Genomic DNA, 18,334 nt, shown 5'->3' with positions numbered 1-18,334 from the left:
CGTTTTTCTCGATTGTTTAGGGACTTTTCCTGGAAACACATATCTTAACAGTATAAACACAAAAATCAAAGCAGTCAATTGTTTCTGCAAAATTTTAAATGAAACATTGTCTAATAGTATGTTCCAAAATGACACTCTGCCTCAAAATCATAAACAGAAGGCAATAATTGAATATACCTTTTGAATACAAATAACACTCGTGTGAAGAAATACAAGACACAATAGTGATTTTTAAGGCATGAGTATGCTTTTGAATTATCAGTGTTGTACTGTCAATGTACATACAAAGAACCTTGAGATGGTTTTTGTCTCTTTTTTTTTCTTCTTCAAATTAGTGTAATGTAGGGAGCGCACACTGTAAAATAAAAGAAACAAGGGAAAGAGATGAAAAACTGTTCTGGTAGTAAATTAAAAAATATATAATAGTAAAAAAAAAATTTAAAAAAATTTAAAACAGCTCCTCCAGATTTCCAGCGGCAGGTTTTCTTTCTTTTTGTGCTGGAATAATCAAAACTCAAAATATCGGGGTGTGCTCTCGGTCTCAGCCCCAACTGTGAAGAGGAATACAACTTTAAGCACCTGGGCTGATTGGTTAACGTAGGCCAGGTGCGTGTGCTCTCTCCACCAGCCGGCGCAGCCGAGATCAATCCAGTTCACCGCCGGACTGAATGCCAGTGAAAGATAAAAAATCAGTCAATCACTGACAATTCCCCAACATAAACACATCTACATCCCCCCACCCCCACCTCCCAAAAATCACAGCCACTCACAAACAGACATTGATCTCTTCACAAACACTCATAGGAACGCAGCTCAAGACAATATACATTTATTTATTTATTTACTTTAAAAAGGGGGTTCCTTTATTGATTCAACCGCTGGGTGATAATTTGACTCTGTATAGGCTGCAATGCTTCATGCATTTTCCCTCATATCTCATTGAATTCTTTCTACTGTCTGCTGACATTGACCTTTCAATACTCAAATAGTATTTCATAAGTGTTTTGCACTTCTCAAATTAAGGTGCTTTAGTATTTTTCCAATTTTTCTGAATTAATTTCTTAAAAACTAAAGACGCGAAAAGCATCTGCCATCCAGTTGGATATCTTACATTTTCCACATTTTGAAAAACACAGATCAGGGGTGTAAATGTGACTTTGCATTTAAACACCCCGGATATCCATCCTTCAATATCCTCACAAATCTTTCTAATTTTCTGACAATACCAAAAGGCGAGTTGCTTTGAATGTGGCACATGAAGCATCTATCTGAGGGTATTACACTTAAGAATTTACTAATCAATTATAATTTACTCCTGTCATCAACTTATATCTAATTAAACGTAAATTTTCATTAGTAGTAATTTTATGTGTGAGTTGCTAACATATTTTCAATTTAATTATAGCATTTAATTATGACTATCGCTACAATATGCACTTTCTATGACCATGACTAAGAAGTAACACGAAGGCTACTATTTAACACGTTATAGAATATGCCTTTAACAAGTTGTAGAGAACAGACAACGTGGACTGTAGGTAGTAGGCCAGTCTGGACCATAGACCGTATAAAAATATATAATATGAAAAATAGGCTCCACGCTGAAGCCCGTGCCACACCGCTTACCTCACCTGTGCGTGACGGTCGCGGAACCTCTTGCTTTTCATTTCGGCTCCCATGTTAACAGGTTAGAGCAGCCACGCAGCCTGCGTGAGACGCGTGTCTGAGACGCGGCACGAGCCTCGCTGCAGCGGCGCGTCATCTAGAGTTTCGGCGTGGAGCCAATTTTTCACGCGTGAGGCGCGCGGTTCTCAGCAAAAATAGACAGTGAAAAGATCTGTTGATGGTCATATTGACATCATACCAGCAACATTACATAACTGACACTTTTCACTCTAGTTTCAATGTCTAGACTATATCTGAATATGTCACAGACATGAAAAAATAATAATAATTATATATATATATTACAATTGAGCACACGCTTCTTAACCTTTTTCTGTCTAAACTAAATCTAAATTAAAGTTATAATGAAATGAAATCCAACATTATATTATTGATGGCCATTATAAAAGGCAAACTCAATGTAGAAAGACAGGACTGGCAGTAGCAGCGCCGCAACAGAGGCGCTGGCGGTGTGGACACACACATGCGTGCGAGCCGCAGCAGTTCAGCGTGATAGCCGTCACACACAGGTGATATAAGAGGTGTGGCACAGGCGTAATAAAGCCTGGACTGATGTTCTGCTGGACCTCCGAGTGTCGCATCTCTCCGGAACCCTGTGCTGTGAAATACTGACGGGTTTGTATTACCATTCCGTTTCTGTGTTGCTCGTCACCTCTTAAACCACATCTGTAGAATTACATTGTAGCCCAGCGGATCCTAGTGGGTCAGGTAGGAAGTATAAGGTGTGGGCACGGTAGTCCATGCACAGGTGATGACTGGCTTACGTGTACCCCCACACCAAACCTTTCTATTGTTGGAGATGCTGAGACGCTGTTAGCCTGGCTCTTGATTTCCCGTGGGTATCATATTGGTTGAAATGTGCGCTTTCGCTCCAACTCCCGTTTGATGATGCTAAGTAAACTGAATGATTGTTATTTCGTAGGAAGTGTAACCGAACGGACAGGCGATGTATGCATGAGTCAGCGCTACACAGGTATTTTGTTTACTGTTACCATGTTTTAAGTTTTATGCGCTGTGGTTTATGAAATTATGCAATAAGGTAACTAATTTCACGCCGGAATGCTGTGGGGTACGTGGGGAGAGCCAATGTGTTAGAAGGGTTAGCGGCGCCTTCTATAGTGGGTCACCTGTAAAGCTTATACACATTGCCCGTATGATATGGAAGTATTGTTTTCTGTATTGTAAATATTCATTGTGTTTATTTAAATGCATTTTGGTGCTGATATTAATGCTGCCTTTTGTGTGATTTTAGACCGTGTGTTTAGCCACTGCTTTTCTGGGTCTCAATTATTTGAAGTCGAGCCTTATAATATAAGGGACCGTACTCTGTAAACCGAAAGCACTGTTGCACTGTATAGTGCCTTATGATATATTGTACTGCGTGAAGCACTTCAAATAACAAAGGGAATTTGCAAGACGAGTAATATTGAAACTTGAATGAGATTCTGAGAACAGTTTAATATCTCTTAGCTACCAAAGCACTTTATTGTAATTTCCTTTTCATATCCAGTTTGCCTCTTTCTGTATGTTGCAAAGATTTTAGATTTAATCCATTGTTAAAATAAACTTTGTTATTTTATATATATATGCACGAGTCTGACTGTTTACCTGTTGAGAGGTCCGGGGCCTGCTCATGATATGTAACCAAGTGTTACAATATTAGTTCATTCTGTTTGGCAGTACCCTCCAGCCTTGTGGATATCATGTATATGTACTATTTTTTTTTTTAATTACCTGTAATGTACAATCATAATAATGCTAATACATTCATGTTTGTCACTACATATTATTTTATATGTATGGCATTGCATTCTGTCATACTGTGCCAGTATCTTCATCCAGCTCTACAACCAAGCTGGCTAAGGTGTAACTTGGCGGGATGTCATACCTGCCATCCAAATTTCCCTGTTTCCAGCTTTTCAACCAAACAGTTCACTGCAGGAAAAATAAACGAGCAAATGGTGGCACAGGAGGTCTCAGGAGTGCATTTGTTTAATTCTCAGACTTGCCAACCTGCAAAAATATTTTGAGTATTACAATAGTCAGTGCAACGCTTAGTTCACATGCTTTCGCACGTACCATTTCGCTTTGCACGCACACACAAGCCTTTCTTCATAATTCTCGTTTTGACTGTTGAAGTGATCAGGCAAAATTGTATAACTTGACCTGATTCTAAAATTGGGATGGCAGGTATGCCATCCCGCCAAGTTATGCCTTACCTATACAGCACCGAGAGTTTGGCACTTTTCAGGGTTCCCCACAGAAATAACCACAATAGCCACAGACACTCAGCCCTTAAAAACATTAAATTCTGTACATTCTGACCCCATTTCAACAGACAGATTTCATAAACAACTTCACATGTCCACACAATAAAGCCCCAAACTAAGGGGATTTTGCGTTTTCTCCTTCTTCTTCTCCTTCTTCTTCTTCTTCTTCTTATTCTTCCTGCCCACTAACAACATGTCCTATCCCACTAGCAACATGTCTCCCCATTGGACATTTCATGGTGCCCTCCTGTGTCTCGTCAGTGTCTGTTCTATTTAAGTTTCCCTCTTCCTTGACTCAGGTGCTGGATCCTTGTGGTTATGTCTGGTTGTTTTGTGCGCCCTGTTCATGTACCTGCTCCATGTGTTCCTGCCCATGTCCTGGTTTCCTGGTGTTTTTGGATTTTCTGCGTTTTCTTTGTTCCTGTGCTGTTCTTGAAGTTTTCCCTTGTTTGTTAATAGTTGCCCTGCGAGGCCTTTTGTTCCCTTTTGTTCCTTTTTTTCAGTAAAGTCTTTTGTTCTTATCATTTGGAGTTTTGTATTTTCCCCCCTCTGCGTTTGGGTCCAAACCCCCCACACATCCTGACACTATCTAACTAGCTAATTAACTATCAATGATCACGGTACTCGGACATGAAAGTCTCATTAATGTAAGTATTCCCTTTACAGTTCACTGCACGTTTCTGTATTTACATAGCTCCACACAAATGGCTGGCAGTTCATTCATTGATATGGGCTGGCATGCAGTGCAAGGAGAGGTCTTTAGTCAAGCTCGTTGCTTCGAAGTGCTTCACAGTATGCATCAATGTTTCCTTTTCAACATTTCCCCGTCTCTGCAGATAGTTTTGAGACGTGTTCCTTAAAAAATAAATAAGAACCTGCGAGACCATGAACTCTTTCACACCAGAGGACTTTGACTTCACTGTCCTGGAGGAGGGGTCTTGTGCCTGTGACGTCCTTGAGCAGAGGATCAACGAGTCATCCATGTCGGTGAGTGACTGCCAGCACAGAAATCTCAAAATGTACTGGAAGGCTGCAGCTTTTACAAAGGTTTAATTTCAATTAGCAACCTGTTCAAGTCCTTGAAGCTATGTATGTGGACACTTGCCACTTCATCTCTTGAAGTAAACACTTGAAACCAGCAGACACTTGCAGATCTCTCCGGGCCAGAAACTGAGATCCACAGTTAGGCGTTTTGCCTCGCTGTTGGTCTTTAGATGAGTGCCGTTGAGTTTTGTGCCACTCGTTTGCATTTTGTGCTGGGTGTCCTTGACGTCCCCTCTCACCGTTCCCCAGGATGACAAAGACGCCTTCTACGTGGCGGACTTGGGGGACGTCCTGAAGAAGCACCTGAGGTGGGTGCGTGCCCTGCCCCGCGTCACGCCCTTCTACGCTGTCAAGTGCAACGACAGCCGCGCCGTTGTCATGACGCTCGCCTCCCTGGGCACAGGTTTCGACTGCGCCAGCAAGGTACTGCCCTACACCAGAAGCACCAGGAGCTGCTGCAGGAGCATCAGTGTTTGCGTGCTTGTGTTTCCGTCTATTACCTTGGCTTAATTGGTTAATTAGTAGGTATGGGACAAAATATTGCTGTATCAAATTTCTCAATGCAAAACAATGGCAATGTGAAACATGTCCTTTTATCTTGTATCACACAATGAAATTAAACTCCCGCATAACTGCGTTCCTCATTAGAGGCTTATTGGAATATCGGATGCACTCGTTTATGAATTAACGTCAATTTGTAATTGAGACTGACAGCAAGGTGTAGTGCCAACTTTTTATACGAGTGCATGCAACTGATCATCTGTGTTCACCACGGTGTGAAAACAGGAAAAATGGGAACCAAACAGAAAAAATGGGAACGAAACCGGAAAAATGGGAACCAAACAGTTTGGATGAATTCAATTTAGAAATTGTCAGCTGCCATGCTAGTTTGCGTTTTTGCAAAGTTCCTATTTATGTCAGTTATGTGGGGATGTTTATTGTTCCACACGACGGATTAAAAATTGTTTTGAAAAAACAGTGTTGACTTATTAGGCTATGCATATTAACCACTGATTGTTGCTGCTGGTCATTACTTTTGGACATTGTTTTCATAATGAACTACACATTAATTTTTTTTTCAAGGAAACATGAGTTAAGGGTTTTAAACTTCTTTCTTCAACATAATTTTTTTTATTTTAATGTGGAGGGATGTCATTTTGACCCCTATAATTGGTTGCCTGTCTTCTCATGCCTGCTGATTAGTGGTGTGTCAGTTCACTGCTGTTAAATACAGTCAAGTCCATAAATATTTGGACACTGACAAAGTTATTGTTATTTTAGCTGTCTATCACAGCATATTGGAGTTGATTTTGAATTTGAAGGTATTTACATCCAAATTGGGTTGATGGTGTATTAATTACAGCACTTTTTATATGTGATCCCCCTCTTTTTAAGGGACCAAAGGTAATTAGACAGTTGGCTGCTCAGCTGTTCCATGGCCAGGTGTGTGTTATTCCCTCATTATTTCATTCACAAGTAAGCAGATAAAAGGTATAGAATTGATTGTGGCATTTGCGTTTGGAATCTGTTGCTGTTAACTCTCAATATGAAGTCCAAAGAGCTGTCTCTGTCGGTGAAGCAAGCCATCATTAGGCTGAAAAAAAAACCCATCAGAGAGATAGCAAAAACATTAGGTGTGGCCAAATCCACTATTTTTTTACATTCTTAAAAAAAAGAACGCACTGGTGAGCTTTGGAACACCAAAAGGCCCGGAAGATCATGGAAAACAACTGTGGTGGATGACAGAATACTTTCCCTGGTGAAGAAAAACCCCTTCACAACAGTTGGCCAGATCAGGAACACCCTCCAGGAGGTAGTTGTATCTGCGTCAAAGTCAAAAATCAAGAGAAGACTTCACCAGAGTAAATACAGAGGGTTTACCACAAGATGTAAACCATTGGTAAGCCTCAAAAACAGGAAGACCAGATTAGTTTGCCAAAAATCATCTAAAAAAGCCTGTACAGTTCTGGAACAACATCCTATGGACAGATGAGACAAAGCTCAACGTGTACCAGAATGATGGGATGGTGGAGGTAGTGTTATGGTGTGCGCATGTATGGCTGCAACTACAACTGGTTCCCTTGTATTTATTGATGATGTGACTGCTGACAAAAGCAGCAGGATGAATTCTGAAGTGTATAGGGCTATATTATCTGCTCAGATTCAGCCAAATGCTTCAAAACTCATTGGACGGCACTTCACAGTGCAGATGGACAATGACCGAAAGCATACTGCGAAAGCAACCCAAGACTTTTTTAGGGCAAGGAAGTGGAATGTTCTGTAATGGCCAAGTCAATCACCTGACCTGAATCCAATTGAGCATACATTTCACTTGCTGAAGGCAAAACGCCCCAAGAACAAGCAGGAACTGAAGACAGCTGCAGTAGAGGCCTGGCAGAGCATCACCAGGGAAGAAACCCAGTGTCTGGTGATTTCTATGGGTTCAAGACTTCAGGCAGTCATTGACTGCAAAGGATTTGCAACCAAGTGTTAAAAATGACAATTTAATTCATGATTAAATGGTAAATGGTAAATGGACTGCATTTATATAGCGCTTTTATCCAAAGCGCTTTACAATTGATGCCTCTCATTCGCCAGAGCAGTTGGGGGTTAGGGGTTAGGTGTCTTGCTCAAGGACACTTCGACATGCCCAGGGCGGGGTTTGAACCGGCAACCCTCCGACTGCCAGCCAATCGGTCTTACCTCCTGAGCAATGTCACCCCTATGATTATGTTAGTTTGTGGCTATGTATAAAAATGGTTGTAATTCCTACCTTTGTTCATACAATATTTTTGACAAAACCCTTAAATTAAAGCACTTAAATCACATCTTGATTGTTTCATTTCAAATCCATTGTGGTGGCGTACAGAGCCAAAATGATGAAAATTGTGTCACTGTCTAAATGCTTATGGACCTGACTGTATTTACTGATACAAACTACTCAGGATGTCCCATAACCCTGTTTTTTTTCTGGCGTCCCATCCGCCTTTTTAAGAATGAGATCCAGCTGGTTCAGTCTCTCGGGGTGGACCCCAGCAGGATCATCTACTGTCCCACATTAAGTACGCCTCTGCCCACGGGGTCCAGATGATGACCTTTGACAGTGAGGCAGAACTCACAAAGATCGTCCGTTACCATGAAAACGCCAAGTGAGTGACTGCCATGTTCTTTTGCTCCTTTCTCGTCATACTCAACCACTCACTCAAAGTTTTTAAAAAAATATATTCAGGGCTCATCAATAAGGAGTGCCCATCAGCCCAGGGTCACTATGTGGTTGGTTTGGGCCAGTTGAATGATCTGTTACATTACAGGCATTTGGCAGATGCTCTTATCCAGAGCGACGTACAACAAGTACATCTGTTACTTGCCCAACTGGGCCAGTACCCCAAATAAGTCTCATTCCGGTCAGAGAGAGAGATACAGAGAGCTGTTTTTACCATGCATGCATATTTAACTAGACAGGAAAAAACGCCTTCAGCTAACCTAAGCTTGTAATGTCCCGGAAATAAGCTTGCACTTTGCATGTTGAGGGAAAATCATTGGAGCTCCCAATAAAGTGAATGGGAAATATCAGACTTTTGAAGGCAAAAGAAAACTTTCTTGAAGGTATTTTGAAACTCGATTAATGAATTGTACGTTTCATTTCAAAAACAGATTGGAAAAACATGTAATAAAATATGTACATTTTAATCAATATTTTCCAAAGACTTCTTGACCAAAACAACCCGTTTCACAAACTGGTACACACAATAAAATTTACAGTATGGTCACAAAAAAATGTCCAATTAGGTTTTCTTTGTTTCTTTGTTTTGTTTTCTTTTTGAAGAAACTTGTGTTTAGGGTTTCAAATGTTCTTCAACATAATTTCATTATTTGAATGCTTAGGGATATCATTTTGACTCCCTTAGTAGGATGCAAATCAAAACATGGGCTTTTTGTCTTCTCATGCCTGCTTATTAATAGTGTGCCAGTTAATTCGTAGATTAGACTGCTCTCGAACATTTACTGATCCAAACCACTCAGGATGTCCCATGATCCTGTCTTTCTAGTGCCCCACCCCCCTTTTTCAGAATGAGATCTTCCCAAGACCAAAACAACCAGTTTCGAAACAACCAGTTTCACAAGTGGCTACACATAATGAAATTCATGGTTCAATGAGGTTTTCTTTGGTTGTTCAATCCCCTTGGTTTTCTACATTGAATTTAATGGGCAGCAAGCTCTTTTGCCCTCAACATGCGCAAGAACCTGTTCCCTGGAGAGCAAAACTATCTCCTGCTGCCAAGCATTCAACAGGTGTTCTCTGACAATATGACCTTCTGTCCTAGGAGTTACACAGCGAGAAAGTCCTGGGTTTGAATCCAACCTGGGCTTTTCTTTGTGGAGACCATACTGCTCATCCAGGAATCTTGCCATTTACGTTTATGCCTGACAAATGTGCAGATCTGGGTCCTGAAACGAGCAGCTGTCCCAGTGAGCCCTAACTAAGGCTTACTCAGTCTGCTTAGAGAAAAAAAAATGTATACATTTCCTGGAAATAACACTAGGATCCATCTGGACACTGAAACTAACACCTATCGTGGAGCAGCTGCTCATCTGACTATTCAGTATGTCCAGTGAATAACTTGTTAACGGTGTTACCCCAAAACTGCATACGAGACCAATACGGTGATTTTCACACCTCTTAAGTGTCACACTGGACCTAACTTACCATGTTCCGCACAATCCTACTTTTGAATATTTAAGGCCTGACCTCACCAGTATTTGGGCACCACTGGTACCAGCAACAGAAAGCCCTTCAATAGGAAAGGGCATGGTAACACAAAAAGACATCCAGTGGGCAGCAGTTCACTTTGTTTGTTAATAGATTTGGCTGAAAAATCTACAGTAACTGTGTGCTGCTGTCAGCATTGACTAAAATCCCTAAAGAATGTTTCCAGCTCCTTGTTGAAACCATTTCATGAAAATTTCAGGTTGATCTGGTGACTAAATGGGGTCCTACCCAGTATTAGATAGTTATACGTGTAGCAACGTGTTAGTTCAGTCAAGCCCAGCTCTGGCGAAACTGGCTGATGGCTCGGCTGATTAGTGATGTCACAACCCTGTCACAGTCCACTCACATAAAATGGCGATCTATTTAAATCACCCCAGCTCCTCTTATGCTTTTATCAGGCTGTCCTTTATGGGTGCTACGGGTGGTGCACTGGATTGTACTGTTGCCTCCTGGCAGGAATGTCCCGGGTTCAAATCCGACCAAAGCCTTTCCATGTGGAGTTTGCATGTTCTCCCTGTGTCCGTGTGGGTTTCCTTTGGATGTTCCGGGTCCCTTCCATGCTGTCAACCTATCCTGTGTAATTTTAACGTCCTTGTTGCTGCTGGATTTGTTCCGTGTTTGACACCAGTGGTCCTGACTGAATAAATATTTGGGTGGATGGATGGATAGATAAATGGATGGCTATTTGAATGGATGAATAGACATTTGGATGGCAGGATATCTTTGTGGATGGATGGATAGATAGATTGATGATGGATGGTTAGATGATAATAGAAATTTGTTTGGATGAATAGATATTTGGATGGGTGGACACTTTAAATGAGTATACAATGTACTGCAGGCATTTCAGTTTCCATGTTTGTGTATCTGCTTTGGAATATCCCACCTCTGAGCCGTCTCTCCCTCCCCTTCCTCCTCCTCTTGGTCAGGCTGGTGCTCCGCATCGCCACGGACGACTCGAAGGCATTGTGCCGAATGAGCGCAAAGTTTGGGGCGACACTGGAGAGCAGCCGGCTGCTCCTGGAGCGCGCGCGGGAGCTGGGCCTCGACATCATCGGGGTCAGCTTCCACGTGGGCAGCGGCTGCACCGACCCTGAGACCTACAGCCAGGCCATCTCAGACGCCCGCTGCGTCTTCGACATGGGGGTGAGCGCCCGGCACTGTGTGAAACACTCCACTCAGCCGGCAGTTGGAGTTTGAGCTGCCATCAAGTGTTGTAAAAACTACCCATTTTGACTATAATCCCCTTAGCCTAGATCTCAAATTCCAGCCGTAGAGGGCTGTAGTTATAAAAAAAAGAGAGACATTTCAATCAGCAGCAACATTTTGCTCCTGGAAAAAAGGGGTGTGTGGGACTTAGCCAATAAATTACTTAAATGAAGCATTAAAGTGCAGAAACACATCAAAAACCAGTAGATGTGGCGACCTATCAGGGACTTTCAGATTCCTGTCATAGCTGATCATGTGATGCGACAGTCAGGCTTTGCTTTTATGGCTTAATGCACTGTGGCCTTGTGTGTGGTCAGAGGGGTCTATCGTGTAAAGGATATGATCTTATGACTGACCTCTGGCTGTTTTGCAGGCAGAGCTGGGCTACAATATGACCCTTCTGGACATTGGCGGGGGATTCCCTGGGTCCGACGACTCCAAGCTGAAGTTTGAGGAGGTAATAATTTCTCCACATTCTCTCAGAAATAACACAAAGGGAGTATCTGCAGTCTTGTGATGTGTTGGCTTGCACTCACTGGAAAGGACCTAGAGTAAAAATGAATGTGTGAATTAAAGTAGAAATGAATGTGTGAATTAAAGTAGAAATGAATGTGTGAATTAGTGATGCACAAATCTGGCCCTAAATGCGAGACAGGGACTGGTTTTGACCTGGGATACTAAGTGAGTGGAATCTCTGGCCAATCAGTGACTAATTAGTCAGTCAGTTAACTGTCAGGTCGAAGAGCACTGCTGGTCTTCAGGGCCAGGCTTAGAGTATCCCTTATGTAAATGGAGGTTGTTTGAGAATCCTAGCTTTGTTGGATGGGCTTGAGGGGCAGGAGGGTTTTCATCTTGGCTGATCTATCCCTTGTTCCCAGTTCACAGCTGTCGTAAACCCAGCGCTGGACAAGTACTTTCCGGCCGACTCTGTGGTCCAAGTAATCGCTGAGCCTGGCCGCTACTATGTGACTTCAGCCTACACGCTGGGGGTCAACATCATCGCCAAGAAGGTGGTGATTCGAGAGCAATCGGCCTGTAACGGTAAAATCTGGGAAAATGCCACAGGAGCCACATGCTCAATCAGTAAGTTCTTTATCCTTCATTGACCAAGCCCTCTTCTGTGTATTCAATGCTGTTTTCACTGTCCTCAGAAATATTCAGTCAGACGAGTGGTATCTTCCAAGGCTTCCAAATGCAGAGTTTTCTGTTGTACATTTTTGTTGTAACATAAACCTTTGTAGGAGTAAAGTCTCAAACAACCGATACACCATTAGACATGTAATTCCGTTATCTAAAATGCTTCTCAGTCTGGCAGTGTACTGGGCAGAAGTTATACTGTCCATGTTGAGTCATTGCGAGTCCCATTGCCTATATTAAGGGTCTGCTAAGCAAGTACTGGTCATAGAAGTTTATAGGTGAATGTTTTGTTCCAGAGAATCTATACAAACATTAACATTATATAACATTAACAGATGTCACGGTACGGGTGCTGGGACCCAGGCGCAGAGTGGAAAAAAACACGAAACTCAAAAGGGAGAAAATTAACAAAGACTTTACTAACGACAGGTGAACAAACAGGGAACAGACAAGGCCACAATGGGCTAAAACACAAACTCAAAAAATAATCTAATGAAACAGAAAACAACAGGAACTCAAAAACACAGGCAGGGCAGAACATGGGAAGGGAGAGCACAAGGGAAGGTCAAACGAAACACAAGTCAGGAACAAAATACAGGCAGGTACAAACGGTTTGTAACAAATAGAATTCGGGAACAAACACAAGAAGGCAGGTACATGAAAGTCAGGAACAAACACAAACAGGTAAAAAACGCAGGCAGGTACAATGGGTCTGAGGAAACGCAAGTCGGGAACAAACACAAACAGGTAAAAAACGCAGGCAGGTACAATGGGTCTGAGGAAACGCAAGTCGGGAACAAACACAAACAGGTAAAAAACGCAGGCAGGTACAATGGGTCTGAGGAAACGCAAGTCGGGAACAAACACAAACAGGTAAAAAACGCAGGCAGGTACAATGGGTCTGAGGAAACGCAAGTCGGGAACAAACACAAGGAACCAGCACCCGAGTCAAGGGAACAGAGAACTTAAATAGACAGGGGTAACAAGACACAGGTGAACTCAAAAAACAATCAAACCAGAAGGAGGGGATAAGACACAGGTGGGAACAATGATGGGATAACGAGACAATGAAACAATCATACAATTAACAGGGGGGGAGCAGGACACAAAACAGAAGTGCCGCCATATGGCGGCCCAACAGGGGAAACACAGACAGGAAAACAGAACCATGACAAACAGATATATCATTATTTTGTACACAATCCTTTTGGGGTGGGACGGAGTGTGGCACAGTGGGTAAGGAACTGCGCTTGTAACCGAAAGGTCGCAGGTTCGATTCCCGGGTAAGGACACTGCCGTTGTACCCTTGAGCAAGGTACTTAACCTGCATTGCTTCAGTATATATCCAGCTGTATAAATGGATACAATGTAAAGTGCTAAGTAAAAGTTGTGTAAGTCGCTCTGGATAAGAGCGTCTGCTAAATGCCTGTAATGTAATGTAATGGGTGAATGCAACGGTGAAACAGACATAAATTCTCTATAGGAATTATCATTCTTAAGTAAACACTGGACATTCTATCAAGAATTCTCTGAGTTAGTATGTTTTAGGAACTAAAAACAACAATGGATTTTGTTCACTGGATTCTTGCTGACTTTATCGTGATTTGTGTCATCTGTGGAGTGCCAAAACGTAAAGAAGGTGTGGACCGCCCCAAGCTTGTTCTGCCACCCCACATGTTATTAAATAAGGAACCATTGTCGCTAAAACATTGGCAACGTAAAATAGTTTATAGAGGTAGGATCATGTGACGAGACTGAAAAATTCACCGTAACTAACAGAACAAATGCAAATAAACCACTCGGGCTGGTGCAACATAAGGGGTTAAGCATATTTGAGGCATCTTTTGGTATGCGGAGTCTTGCTTTTCTCTGATTCATTACTTTATTTGGCGTTTACACACCCAGGTTGTCTTAGCACAGTAATTTTGGAAAATGACCTCATTTCTTTTAACACAACTGCAACCCCCCTCACTCCCACAGGCAAAGCTGATGGGGCCAACAACGGGACCCTGATGTACTATGTGAACGAGGGGGTCTACGGCTCGTTCGTCGATGTGATTTTCAGCTACGCCCATGTCCTGGCAACTCCACATAAGGTGTGAGCATGAAGCCCGTGACCTGGTGCACTACTTTCATAGTCCTGCAAAACACTGCCAAGTTACAGCGCCAGGTCATGTTTGTTTCTGTGTCCTCTGTAGTGCCGGATTGTGTTTGCATTTCCTTGTAAGTGAGTTCTTCCTGTCTCATTGCAGAAACTCAAGCCGGGTGAGCGTACCTACCCCTGCAGCATCTGGGGCCAGACCTGCGACGGGCAGGACCGCATTGTGGAGCAGTGCATCCTGCCTGACCTGCAGGTGGGCGAATGGCTGCTGTTCCACAACATGGGGGCCTACACCATCCCCATGTACTGCACCTTCAACGGCTTCCAGAAGCCCGACATCCACTATGTGATGTCCCGGAGTGTGTGGTATGTGGCTTATGTTTTCCGCTGTGTTTTTCCAGATTTGTGCCATTCATTTTTTACAGAGAAGGTGCTCCAATGATCACCAAATGCATCAATGGTACCAGCCAAGGTGCCAACTTTGGCTGAGCAGCTGATTTCTGTTTCATGGTACAGCATGGCATATGCTGATTGCATTTGCAGAAAAGGATTGAAATGTTTCTGTCGTGGTGAACACAGCTGTGGGTTTGAAAGCCATTGTAGGCCCTGACCTCCAGTGACCCCCCCCCACCTTCTTTCTTGTTTCCAGGCAACGCATTCAGCAGATCTCCACTCAGGGGCTGCATAGCCCCATTGAAGAGGCCTGTCCCAGCGACCTGCCGTCCTGCTGCAGGAGGGAGAGCAGCCTGGAGCTGCCAGCCAAGCCCTTCCCCGCCCGCATGCGATGTTCACTCCCATAAATACTTGAAGATAACGAAGAATTCAACGACAAAGCAAATGCTAATGAGCAAGACCTGCAGTACCCGGCTCCTCTGTAGTGCATAGGCCTTTAATAATGAACGCCGTCCACCTCACTCAGCTTCAGGCAACTTCACCCCAGTTGTGTTCATTCCCAGTCCCTGGGTGTGGACATCCCTCTTCGATCTGTCCTGTTCAGACCTTTTGTCCGAACATGGTCCGGATATTCCGGAAGTTCCAGTAAGGGTGGTCTTCACCCTGAACATTTTATTCCATTATTATTCCACCAGAAGTCCATTTCAGCCCAGGCTTCCCCAAACGATTTTTGCCCAGTTCAGCATTACTTTTTGTGGCCAGGAGATATGGATCTCTCTACCACCAGACATTAATCAACATCACTCCACTGATTAAAAAAACTATTTAGGGTTCTCTGTTGTACTGATCACATTAACTCTTCAGCAAGACTCGACATTTACTTTTTTGGGGGGTGGGGTGGGGGGGGAGTATTTATCTGATTACCTGTATTGTGCATAAAAGGGGATCCCACCTGTGAAACCCTTGAGGGCTTTTTGGCTTTCCCCTGCATATCTCATAAATGCATTCTTGGATCTCTGTTTTTTTTTTGGTGCATTGACTTCCCGGCAGTGGGTTACTGGTTTGGCGTTGGGTTCTTGGTTTGGCCAGGAAGCATCACAGCCCCCATTTCCGAGGCACCCCCCTCAGCCAAGTATTTGATTTGGTTCCCATTCATTATTGTTTCTGTAACTGGCAGTTTTTTTCTGGGGGGGGGGGGGGGGTCGGGTTAGTTAGCCCCACACCCAACCCAAATGGCCAGGGACTGCCTGGTCTGCTTTCTTCCTTTTGACCTGTCCAGTTTGGCTGAACCTGCCAGGGGTACAAAACCCATCCAGCATAGCTCTCCGGGTCATGGGAGTCTGCAACCCTCTCCACCAAGACAAGGTTACAGTCAAGGAGAGGCAACTCCTGCATTGTGTTCAGTTAATGCTTAGTTTTAGTGGCCGTATGTCCACACTTTTACCAATAATGAGCCTATTAATGTACCTCAGTCTTTCATTTCATCAGTTTTTTTTTTTAACTCTCCTTATGTAATCTTTGCAATATAGCACAATGTGAATACGGGACTTTTATTCTTTATGGCATGCATATCTATTTTTGACACAATATATCTTAATCCCTCAAAACATGAAAAGTGTGGTTAAGAAAAAATGAACAGATAATTCAAATTCAAGGTTGCAACTGTGACTGGAACAGAAATGAGCATTCATAGTGGTCTTCCAGGACTGAGCGTGAGAACAGGGTTCCCACTCGTCCTGGAAAACCTTGAAAACCTCGACATTTATCAGCTAGTTATCCAGTCATTGAAAACGCCTGGAAATTAGAAAATTTACAAAATGTCCTGGAAATATTTGTGAGGTCCTGGAAAATTGTAGGCTAGGCTAAAAGTCAAGCTATTAATCAGTATATTTAGAACTGAGATTGCATATTTTCTTGTATTTTTCTCTGCTTTTCTCATTTTTTTCTTGGAAACATATCAGTACTTAACAGTATAAACACAAAAATCAAAGCAGTCAATTGTTTCTGCAAAATTTAAAATGAAACATTGTCTATAAGCATGTTCCAAAATGACACTGTGCCTCAAAATCATAAACAATAGTCAATAATTGAATATACCTTTTGAATACATATTTAACACTTACATTTGTGTGAAGAAATAAAAGACACAATGGTGATTTTTAAGGCATCCGTATGCTTTTGAATTGTCAGTGTTGTACTGTCAATGTACATACAAAGAACCTTGAGATGGTTTTTGTCTCTTTTTTTTCTTCTTCAAATTAGTGTAATGTAGGGAGCACACATTGTAAAATAAAAGAAACAAGGGAAAGAGATGAAAAACTGTTCTGGTAGTAAATTAAAAAATATATAATAGCTAAAAAAAAAAAAAAAAAAAAAAAAAAACCATCTCCAGCTTTTCAGCGGCAGGTTTTCTTCCTTTTTGTGCCGGAATAATCAAAACTCAAAATATTGGGGTGTGCTCTCGGTCTCCTACTGTGAAGAGGAATACAACTTTAAGCACCTGGGCTGATTGGTTAACGTAGCCCAGGTGTGTGTGCTCTCTCCACCAGCCGGTGCTGCCGAGATCAATCCAGTTCACCGCCGGACTGAATGCCAGTGAAAGATAAAAATCAGTCAATCACTGACAATTCCCCAACATAAACACATCTACATCCCCCCATCCACCCCACCCCCACCTCCCAAAACTCACAGCCACTCAGAAACAGACTTTGATCTCTTCACAAACACTCATAGGAACGCAGCTCAAGACAATAGACATTTATTTATTTATTTTAAAAAGGGGGTTCCTTTATTGATAAAACTGCTGGGTGATAATTTTACTCTGTATAGGCTGCAATGCTTCCCTCATATCTCATTGAATATCTCATTGAATTCTTTCTTTTTGTTACTGTCTGCATTGACCTTTCAATACTCAAATAGTATTTCATAAGTGTTTTGCACTTCTCAAATTGAGGTGCTTTAGTATTTTCCAATTTTTCAGAATTAATTTCTTAAAAACTAAAGACCTGAACATCCAGTTGGATATCTTACATGTTCCACATTTTGAAAAACACAGATCAGGGGTGTAAATGTGACTTTGCAGTTAAGTCTAATTTTCTCACAATACCAAAAGGTGTACAAGGGAGTTGCTTTGAATGTGGCACATGAAGCATCTATCTGAGGGTATTACACTTAAGAATTTACTAATGAACTATAATTTACTCCTGTCATCAACTTATATTTAATTAAACGTAAATATTCATTAGTAGTAATTTTATGTGTGAGATGCTAACATATTTTCAATTTAATTATAGCACTCAATTATGACTATCACTACAAATGCACTTTCTATGACTATGACTAAGAAGTAACACGAAGGCTACTATTTAACACGTTATAGAATATGCCTTTAACAAGTTGTAGTGAACAGACAACGTGGACTGTAGGTAGTAGGCCAGTCTGGACCATAGACCGTATAGAAATATATTATATGAAAAATAGGCTCCACGCTAAAGCCCGTGCCACACCGCTTACCTCACCTGTGCGTGATGGTCGCGGAAGCTTTGCTTTTCATTTCGGCGCCCATGTTAACAGGTTAGAGCAGCCTCACAGCCTGCGTGAGACGCATGTCTGAGGCGCGGCTCGAGCCTCGCTGCAGCGGCGCGTAGAGTTTCGGCGTGGAGTCTATTTTTCACGCGTGCGTCAGCAAAAATAGAAAAGATCTGTTGATGGTCATATTGACAC

The 18,334-nt window shown here is 42.3% G+C and overlaps 1 pseudogene; it reads left to right on the top strand.

Annotated features, from left to right (window-relative positions):
* The first annotated feature begins 2,238 nt into the window (after nt 1–2,238).
* On the top strand, nt 2,239–15,497 carry LOC118225814 (annotated as a pseudogene).
* The last annotated feature ends 2,837 nt before the right edge of the window (nt 15,498–18,334 follow it).

This window comes from Anguilla anguilla, chromosome 1 (assembly GCF_013347855.1).
Source record: "Anguilla anguilla isolate fAngAng1 chromosome 1, fAngAng1.pri, whole genome shotgun sequence".
In the NCBI taxonomy this organism is placed as follows: Eukaryota; Metazoa; Chordata; class Actinopteri; order Anguilliformes; family Anguillidae; genus Anguilla; species Anguilla anguilla.
This window is presented reverse-complemented; position numbering and strand designations above follow the sequence as displayed.